Genomic DNA, 10282 nt, shown 5'->3' with positions numbered 1-10282 from the left:
GAAAGTTGAATGGCGTGCTGCGCCTGCGCACTACGTGGTCGCCCTTAGGATGGGCAGGTCGAAAAGGGTGGAAGGGCGGGGATATGAAATCTGTGCGAGTGACTAAGGCGCTAGAGCCCGTGCTCTGACAAGCTGTGCGCTTTGCTATTGGCTCTAACGTGAGGCGCGCGGAGATGACGTAAGGAAGTTATTTGATTGGTTCTGTAATTTCGGTGATTGTAAAGACTGCTTGGATACCATTGCGAAGAGTCGTTGAAAAGGTAAGAAAAAATATACATGTTAAGTAAAGACGTGAATTATTAGCAGTGAGAATCTTTGAACTTCATCAATCATACTATAGAGAATTATGGTTCTCTTTGTTTTTAAGGTCAAAACACCGCACTTCGGAAGAAAAGAACAGAGCTAATTAATCGAGAAAATGCCTCCTCTTGATACTGATGTACTGCACTATTGCAATCTACCGATCTACGGTAGTCTTGCAGAAATTACTGACGTATTAATAGAGTTCCTTACCCATCTGGCCTTTGTCGTAAAGTAGGTGTCTTGTGACTACATGGAAGAGAATGAGGCCTGTTTAACAGAAGAAGAGTCGGTTACAAAGTAAATCCCGCAGGAAAATAGGAGAAATTCTCATAGAATGCAGAGGAAAAAGGCACAGGAATTAAGAGGAGGAAAGAGAGATCTAGAGTGCCTGACCTCGGAATGCAGTCTACGTGTAATAGGAAACAAGAGGCCAAAGCAAATAAAACTGAAACAATAATTGCGGAACTAATCGAAGAAAATTTTCCAGAGTTGAAGAAGAAGTAGACCTGCAAATAAAAAATGCTCACAAGGTATCTCAATTTAATTTAATGAGAAGAAAGCGACACCTGAGTATATCCTTTTGACTTTTAAATTTTAAGCATAAGGACAAAGCTTTGCAAGTATCTAGAGAAAACAGGTTACCTGTAAGGGAGCGAAAGTCAGACTAACCTCAGATTGTTGTCTTACAATTTTAAATACCTGAAGACAACAGGACAATATTTGTAGAGTTTTAAGGAAAATTAATTTTGAACCAAGAATTATAATCCCTGCCTAGTTAGTATTTGTGTATGAAGCAACTGGAAGACATTCTCAGATACCGAGCGGTTAAGAAAGTATATTGACCAAGAACCTTCTCTTAAAGTTTTGCTGAATGATTTACTGCAGCCAACAGAAAAATTAAATAGAACAAGGAGATAGTTGTATGGGAGATTTGTTGGCTAAAACTAGTTAAGAATATGAAGTCTAAAATTGTTTTACTTAGGAGAGTAAACCTAAACACGAAATAGATTTGTAAGCTGAACCTTAGATTTTCAGGTTATGTCAAAATGCTTGCCAGATACACAATGTAAATATGGTTTTATTTTTCCCATGTAATATAAAGATGGATGTTGTTAAGCCAAACATGTTAAATAGAAGTAATTGCTTGTAATCCCAACGCTTGGGAAACTGAGGCAGAAGAACTGCTGCAAGTTCGCGACCAGCCTGACCTGTATAGTGAAGACAAAGTCTACAGTGTCTCAAAAAGACAAAAAAAGAATAAGAAGTGCGTTGTCACTGTGGGCAGTACAAGTACAGAAAAGACATTCTAAATGTTTATGTGCCAAAATTGGAAAATGGTATAGTTTTAATTCCTTTAGAAAAATAGCAAGCTCATAATGTTAATACTAAAAGGGTAAGGAGAAAATTTTCAAAGCACTGGTTAGAGAAGGATGGATATGTTTCAAATACTGATTGGGAAAACCAGTAATTACTACATTAGGTGGTAGTTCATAGAAGTTTTATCATTAAATAGTTTATATGCATTGCAGGTTTTGGGGATAGAAAACAAATGAAAACCCAAAAAAGAGTAGCACAAAAAAAAAATACCAAGGAAACATTAAACTTTACATTAAAGGTATTGACAGAAAAAGAGGTAAATTATACTCACAAACTGATTAAATTCCCAATTAATAAGATCCAAATTGAGTACAAAAAGTCAATCTCTGATTTGGATACATTTGTATAAAACAGGTCAAAGGAGATTAAAGGTAATGGAAACTTTGTAGGTTTCCATGTCACCAAGAAATTCAATGCAATACATAATTCGAACCAGATTATAGTACCTGATCCCAACATCTTGTGAAAAGAAAAATCATTCTGCATAATTGTTACTGCCTATATCTAAAATTTGAGGAATTTAAGTGAAAATTTTTACAAAAGGGTAAGAAATACTACAAATTTGGATGTTATGCCTCTGATACCCCTTCTCACACATGCCATTCTTTACTTGCTAACGTAGAAGCAAGAATTTTGCCATTGATCACTTGAAAGTTTGACAGCTTGTGTACAATAAATCTTAATTACATATTCTGTGTACACTCCGGGCCAGATGAAAATTGTATTAATTGGATCTTGTGATTTGCTTGTTCTCTTACCTCTTTTACAAAAATAGATTTGCCTTCACTTTTCCAGTTATAAGGCTTTCTCTGTTTCTCTTCCATCTTTGAAACATTTCCTGCTAGTGCAGTGGGGATTGTGATCAGAGATTCTTCATTGTGTTGCTACTAGTAAACTGTTTGACCTGAGCACTTGGAAATCTGTGGGTGATTAAACATAATGATTAGAAGATAACAATATATAACATGTAAGTTATAGCAAAAGTTCAAATAAGAAATAGGGAAATGCTATTAAAAATCAACTCTATTGTTTCTTGTAATTATTTCTTGCCCCAACAAATTACAATGGTATGGGGTAATGTACTAGCTAATAAAATTTTCATAATACAACTGTTATTTATGGAGGCAGTCCTGTAACACTATAATTCCACTTAGTTAAAAAAATCAAATTTCACTTTAATCAGTAGGAAAAAGAAAATTCTAACTGTGATGTTTTGTCAGGGCTTGAAAGCTGTAAGACATGTAATTAATGGTACTGCATTTTTTCTAGCATTTTGATTAAACTGAAATTAGGTAATTAGCTGGTGCCTGTGTTAAGTAACAAGGTGAATAAAAGTAAGACTAAAAAGCCTTAGGAAAGGATAAAAAGCATCAGAGTTCAATGTTTTATTAGTTTTTTAAAAGAAAACTTTATAAATGTAAGCTACACATTATAATTAAATTTCTTTTTAAACCTAAGCTATAAGTTATCAAATAGAAAAAGTGAAAGTTATTTTAACAGTATTGAAGTTTCTATTGTAATCATTTCGCCACTTAATATTGTTCTTACATGTTTCTTCAGGTAATTCCAGTCTTTTTATCCATGTATAGTACTTTTTCCTGTACTAATTAAGTTATCCTTAAAGTGGCATATGAAAATATTTTCTTATATAGTATTTATTTATTTTTAATACTAGTAATTATTTTAAAATAAGTTTTTTTCTGAGGGTTACATTTGTTTCCCAATCCAAGCCCCAGATATGACTAGTTTTTTGTTTGTTTGTTTGTTTGTTTTGTCTTTTTCATTTTTATTGGTACCGGGGATCGAACTCACGACTGCCTGCTTGCAAGGCAGGTACTTATGCCGCTGAGCTAAATCCCCAGCCCCTAGATATGACTAGTTTTAAGAAATACACTTATTAATACATAATAGAAATCACAAAAGCTTGATCTTTAAAAGCTGTATTAGTTTGCTTGGCCTGCAGAGACAAAATACCAAAACCTGAGTGATTTAAAATAAAGTAAATTACTCCAAAATCAAGCTGTTGACAAGGTCATGCTCCCTCTGACAGCTCTAGGGCTCTAAGACCACCATTTCTTGTTCTTCAGATTTTATTGGCTCTTTTGTTTCTAGGTGGAGATTATGGCTATTGATTTAAGACCTGATTTCTTTCTAATATAAGGTGTTTCAGAGGCTACTTTTTTTTGATCAAGATTGCTTTCGAGTATCCCACAAATGTTGTACTATGTATGCATATGTACTATGCTTACATTTTTTTAAAAATTCAAACAACTTTGTAGTTTTGCTTGATTTCTTCTTTGATACATGAGCCTTTTAGAGTGTGGCATTGTTTAAATATTTTGATCTATTTTTAGATTTGCAGTTCAAAAACTAAAGAGTATCTGTATATAATTTCAACCATCCTGATGGTATATGATCAAAACCAGAGAATTGTCAAATACAATACCACTAACCATAAAGCTTATTTAGATATCACAGTGTTTGTCAGCATTCATCCTATATGTTTGTGCAACAGTTATATGAGATTTTACCTGTGAAAAATTGTGTAAGCATCACCAAAATCTGGGCACAGAGCCATTCATCACCTGAAAGAACACATGCTGAGAGGGTTGCTTAACCCCAAATTTATATGATCTTGTCTACCTTCAACAGGGCACCAAGGTGAGAGGTTTACAGGGACAATGTTACACTAGCTACCTGGAGCTATTTTCCTAAACCTTTGATCACCTGGATTTCCAGGATTTCCACATGACAGAGACTGCAGAGAGACAGTCCTTTCCTGAAAATCCGACCATCCCTCAACCATAAAGATTCCAGAACTATAGGACTAAAATAATGATCAATCAGACCCCAGCCATCTACTAAGTCTTTAAAACTGTCCGCTCAGCTGTATCACAGTGTGAACCCCGTATCACAGTGTGCCCTTTCCAGCTATCTAAGCTGGAGTCCTTTCTTATCTTCTAACTTATTAAATCTTTGTTCCCCTGTAATTTGTGTTATGTTTTCAATTTCTGCTTCTACTATAGCAAGGACCAAAACTAGCCAGCTGAAACAATTTTAGTAATTACAGAAAAATATGAGTATTACCAGATTTAAAAACTGTTTTGTGCTGGGGATGTAGCTCAGTGGCACAGCGCTTGCCTGGCAAGTGCCAAGTCCTGAGTTTGATTCTCAGTACCAAAAATAAAAGCTATTTATTGTAAGGCAGTAGTAACTAAAATGTTGGTTTACTGTAAAAAATATTAAAAGTAGTGCATGAAATTCTTAGGATGTCTTTAAATTTTAAATTCAGAAATGAAATACTGTTAAAAATAATAAAAGACAAGGCAGATTTCTAAAATATAAAAATCTGTAATTTTAAAAGAGAAAATAGATATAAGCCAATAGAATTATAAAGACTACTTTTCAGAGGTTGTGTTTTTAGCTAAGCATGATAGTACACACCTGCAATCCCTGGTGTGGCATTAAGTCCCTGGACCTGAGACAGGAACAACTCTGTGAGCTCAAGGCCAGCGTGGACTACACAGTAAGTTCAAAAACAGACGAATATATAGCAAGATCCTGCCTAAAAGAAAAGACTGTATTTTTCATAGAAGAATCTTGCCAATACTCCACGGAACAGCTTGGAATAAATGATTAAGATAATAAGTAAAAGTCTGTGCATAAGGATATGGCTCAGTAGTACAGCACCTGCCTGGCAAGCACAAGGTCCTGAGTTCTAGTTCCAGTAAACTCCCACCCCAAAGAAACCTATGGGATATTAATGCCAATCCTGTGAATGGGAGCCATTTCCTTTGTTCTTAATGCTTTCGTGCTATAAATAGAAAATAAGGTGGGGCTTATAAAAATAAGACACATTGATAACAAAGAGGCAGCTAGGATGAATGACCAGGTGCAGATTCTTTGGGGAGGGGAAGAGGCATGGTAACAAAGAACTGAGGCGAAGTGAACAGACTGATTTTCAAATTCAAAAGCAGATCATCTTCAAAGAATTGAAAAAGATAGATTCTGACAGCCTGTGACTAAAAATAATTTGATTAAGGGTTTACTTCCATCTGTGTAAAGTCATTTCTCAGCATATTCTATCACTGTAGAAGGAGGTAAATCATGTTTAATAAAAAGGAATTAAGCTTAGTTGGATTCAAGTTGGAATTCCGGTTCTAATGCTTAAGGCTAGTAACATGGTAGGCAGGCAATTGGCTATCTCACACTTTCACCGTCTACCTCAGCAAAATATGTAGAAAAGTAGTACCTGCCTCAATTGTTGCTTTCAGGATAAATGGGCACGCATCAGATAAAGCAGTAAGATGTCACTAAAAATGTTAGTTGTTACTGTCAAAATTAACTTACTGTCAAGAACTTCATCATTTGAGGTTGAAATAAAGTATAAAAATTTCTGGCTTCCCTGTCTCACTGGATTTTTCATCTCTACTCTTTCTGGTGAAGCTGAAAAATAGGTCCGATCACCCATGTTGTTAGGATCGCATCTGGCTCTACTTATGGTCCTGTGGCCTCCAAGCTGCTACTTTTGCCTCTGTTTTTGTATTCATATGACTGGGCATTTGCCCCCACCTACCCCAGTTCTTGATTAATCTGATTTCTGCAGCTGACACTGCAGGACTCACTTGAATTTAAGCCAACTTCACCAGCAGCCAGCAACCTATGGAGCCCTCGGTGACCATTTTCCTTGTAAGTTAAACTTGTGCCTCTGATTATTGGCTTCCAACTCCATCTGCTAAAATGCTGCTTTTCTAATGCTGAATTTCATTTCTGCTGAGATTCTCTTGCTCCTGTACTTCACCCCCAAGCTAGGATGCTTTTGGGTACTGAGATGATCTGAAACAGGATTGATTTTCCTTGACCATTTGGACAGTGCCAACCTACCTCCACAGGAGCCTGCTCTCTGCTCCTCTCAGTCTGCCTGCTCATTCTTGCTAGCTTCTGATACTCTGCCTTTCCTTTTCAAACGTACTAGTTTTCAAAGCCAAGCCAGCCTGAGTTACAGTGAAAATACGGTTTGGTGAAAACATGGGGATGTTTTGTGAAATAAGCAATTGTGGGGATGAGGGTGGGGGCATTATATGGCTCAAGGGTACTTATTGCACAGATTTACTGTGTATTCTCTCTCTCTCCCTTTTTTTTTTTTTTTTTATACCAGGGATTGAACTCATGCTTACCAAGCAGGCACTTGTGCCACTGAGTTATATCCCCACCCTATATTTTAAACTGTGAATTGTAAAATCATGATAGCAGAAATTCCTCTTGTTTCTAGTTCTCTCCCTCTGATATGGCTGCATCATTTCATTTCTCTCTTTTTCACTTCTTTATGCTCTTTCTCATCTTCTGTCTCTCTGCCTCCTTCCAGCATGTCATATATCAGTCTCCACGCATAGTCTCCAGTAGGTCCCTGCTTCTCCCTGGGAGGTCAGTGCCTTTCAGAGGCCAGCTGTCACACTAGCTCCTGTCATCTCCCTGAAGTCAAGACTTGGGACACCGTGGGTATAAACGTAAAATGGGTTAAGTACAAACAAAAAAGAACAAAACTGATTTTTATATGTTGATATGGGAAGATCTCCAAAAATAGGTAATTAGGTAAAAGGTACAGAAGAAAATAGTACATAGACATCTAATTCATATAAAAAGGATGTAAGGATGTACAAGTTTCATGCATTCATTGGGGGAAGAGTATAGTAAATAAATGGACACCTTTAAAGAGTCCTGAGTATTTTGACCTAGATCACTTTTATTCATAGAAATTATATACTAAAGAAATAATTTTGTATAATTTTACAAGTTAGTTACTCATTTTTTCCTCCCTTTTTCCGTTCCTAAGGATTGAACCCAGGGCCTTGCAGGACAGGCAAGCATTCTATCATTGAACTCATTCCTCAGCCCTCTGTGGCAACACATTTAATTGTACAATGAAATTGCTGCAGTGTCACTCCGGGAGGGAAGGTGCTGTGTGCACTTTGGAGCCCCCACCTGCCTGTAGTGGGTGGTAGCTGGGCCAGGTCCCAGCTGTCTGGCCCCAGCTCCTGGCTGGCTTGAGGGAGCCACCCGGTTTTCCTTGTCCTGAATGTGGCAGGGTACCCTCAGGAGGAGGTGCCATGTCTGTATCTGCAGGGAGACGCACCCAGAGAAGGTGAGGAACTCGTCAGTGTAACAGGGGCAGAATGGTGAGCCCTCCCACTGTCTGCCATCCTCTTTCCTGGCAGGCTGGGCCACACGGGAGCCACACTTTGTCCAAGGGTCGGTGGCCTGGGCAGGTTTCACACTGAGGTGGATCGCACACCTGTTCCCGCCTCGTGGTGCCACTCCAGCTGTGCCTTTCAGCATCCTCCCAGTGCCACGCTTGGGTCCACCTCAGTGCAGCAGGTACCTTTGTGGACACTATGGTTTAGATTTCCAATTCAGTTTATAAACTGCTTTGGGGTCTCATCGTGTCTGTGGGCGGGTGATAAGTGACAAATGAAAAACATGGATTTGCAGCAGGCTCCTCAGTGCTCCCCGGAGCTCCCCAGGCTCCTGTCTTGCACCATTACCATCACAGCTGTCACACACTGGAGGCCCTCGAGTTTCCTTAGTAACTGTTGCAAATGCATTGCTTTCCCTGATGGAGATAGAAAGAGCCTTACAGGGGTTTTTGTTTTATCTTCTCTTAGCCCATAACCTGGAAGCTGAGCAGAAGAGCCACAGCAGGCCTGCCTCATTCCACTACCCTGAGGAAAAAAAAAAAGAAATTGTTTTACTGTCCAGCATTAGAAAATTACAAAATATTAAAATATATAAAACTATATTTTCAAAATCTAGTTAGTGACATAGAAAAAGCAACAAATTTCTACCTTAAAAAACAGATTACAAAACACTTGACAGATACATTTTGTATTTGTTTAGATAAATGAATCAAATACGTGAAAATGTTTACAGTGACTGTCACTGGACAATGAAATTAAGGTGGATTATGTCGCTTTCTCAATGCAATGCAATGTTGCAAATGTTAAATGTTAAAATATGCAAATGTTAAAATGTGCAAAATACATTTTTCTGTAATAACAAAAAGTAGAAAATGTTTTGGATTAATAAAAAACATTCTTTCCAAAATTTGTGGGTTCATTTGAGCTAACTTCTATCTATCTATCTATCTCTATCTATCTATCTATTTTGAGACAGGGTCTCTTACTGTGTAGTTTTGGCTGGTTTTTAACTCACCTTATGGGCTAGGCTAGTCTTAAATTTATGGCGATCCTAATTCTTCACCCCCCAGAGTGCTGGGATTACTGGTGTGCACCATGATACCTTGTTTGAACTCTATTTTTGTTTTTTTTAAAGCAGGGAGTTTTATCTTTTCCATTTTTACTTCATAGCTTGTCTCTATAGTCTAAAATATATGATATTTTCTTAAATAAAGCTATCTTTCCTTCTAGCTCTTGGTTGTCTCATCCATTATCTATCTTTACCCGCCTCAGGTGATGCTAATCAAGTTTGCTTTGTGTTCTCTTATTTGGTTAATAGCTCTTATGACAATAAATGGCTGCTGGCTGGCTTGTTTGGTAGATGGTATGTTCCTCACAGAGCACATGTAAATTTTCATTACCATGATTGCGATCTCTATAAATTTAAACTTCTCCATACTAGATTTTGCTTAAACATGGGACCACTTCTGAGTGTTTTAGAGAAATGACGCATTAAATGACACATTTAACCTAGAAATTCCTCAGTAAATTTATACAAGGCAAGCGTGTACCTACCTGTTTAAATTCTCGCCTGGATGATAGTTCACACTTACTCAAATTAACATGGAAGTTAAATTCAACCAGATAAATCCTTATCATCCATGTTCATGCTATTAAAAACCACTTCAAAGATACAGAAGATGCTTGTTGCTCAAAGAAGGAATCTTATCTTCCCAAAAGAGATAAGACAAGCAAAATACTAGAGTCAATAACAATAATTTTAGTAGACTCAATGCTCACAAATCATTTTTGCTCAAATATTGTTTCATTCTCTTACTTGCTTTTTAAATACCTAGATGCTATCCTACTCACTATTCAAAATGGACATTAAAATACTTTCAAAATGATGAAAATTGGAAGACAAATAAGTAATCTTGTTTATTACAGGAGTGTACCTTTCAAAAATTCTCAGAAACAGGTGATAAGTACTTAAACAAAACAATGGGAACAACATTGAACTTCAAAAACAAGACAGCAGGAAATCAACCATAGTTCCTGTAATGTAACATTGCAATCTTCTAAATAGATGCTCAAACCACTAGACATAGGCATGCAAAGTCAATCAAACAATTCAGACTAAATTCTTCTTTACTTCAGTTGCCTTCATCTCAGAAATTTCAGATGTGTAGTTTCTAATTTCCTGTATGTCTGGATCTCCTGGACTTGTTCCGGGTGAGATTCGGGCATGCAAAATTAAATAAACTACATAAGCACTACGTTGTCTCTTTACTTTAGTTGCTATCATTTCAGAAATTTTAGGTATGTGACTTCTAAGTTATTTTGTGTTAATGTCTTCTGGACTTGTTCTGGGTGGGCTGGAGTCTGAGATTGCATCTTGCTCCTTGGTCTTGACATTTTCCAGTGTTCTT

The 10282-nt window shown here is 37.1% G+C and overlaps 1 long non-coding RNA gene across 2 annotated transcripts; it reads left to right on the top strand.

The window, feature by feature from the left end:
- Positions 1–39: 39 nt before the first annotated feature.
- On the top strand, positions 40–9103 carry LOC101788527 (uncharacterized). 2 transcript variants are annotated; one of them, XR_010050216.1, is made up of 3 exons: positions 123–260; positions 368–833; positions 6127–9103. It is a non-coding gene; the product is annotated as an uncharacterized LOC101788527 (long non-coding RNA). The 2 variants fall into 2 exon arrangements; XR_216491.4 differs by lacking the exon at positions 6127–9103 and having other exon boundaries at positions 40–260; positions 368–6081.
- The last annotated feature ends 1179 nt before the right edge of the window (positions 9104–10282 follow it).

The sequence above is a fragment of the Cavia porcellus genome, unplaced genomic scaffold (assembly GCF_034190915.1).
Source record: "Cavia porcellus strain 051 isolate PalLab524CR breed Dunkin Hartley unplaced genomic scaffold, mCavPor4.1 scaffold_10, whole genome shotgun sequence".
NCBI lineage: Eukaryota > Metazoa > Chordata > Mammalia > Rodentia > Caviidae > Cavia > Cavia porcellus.
This window is presented reverse-complemented; position numbering and strand designations above follow the sequence as displayed.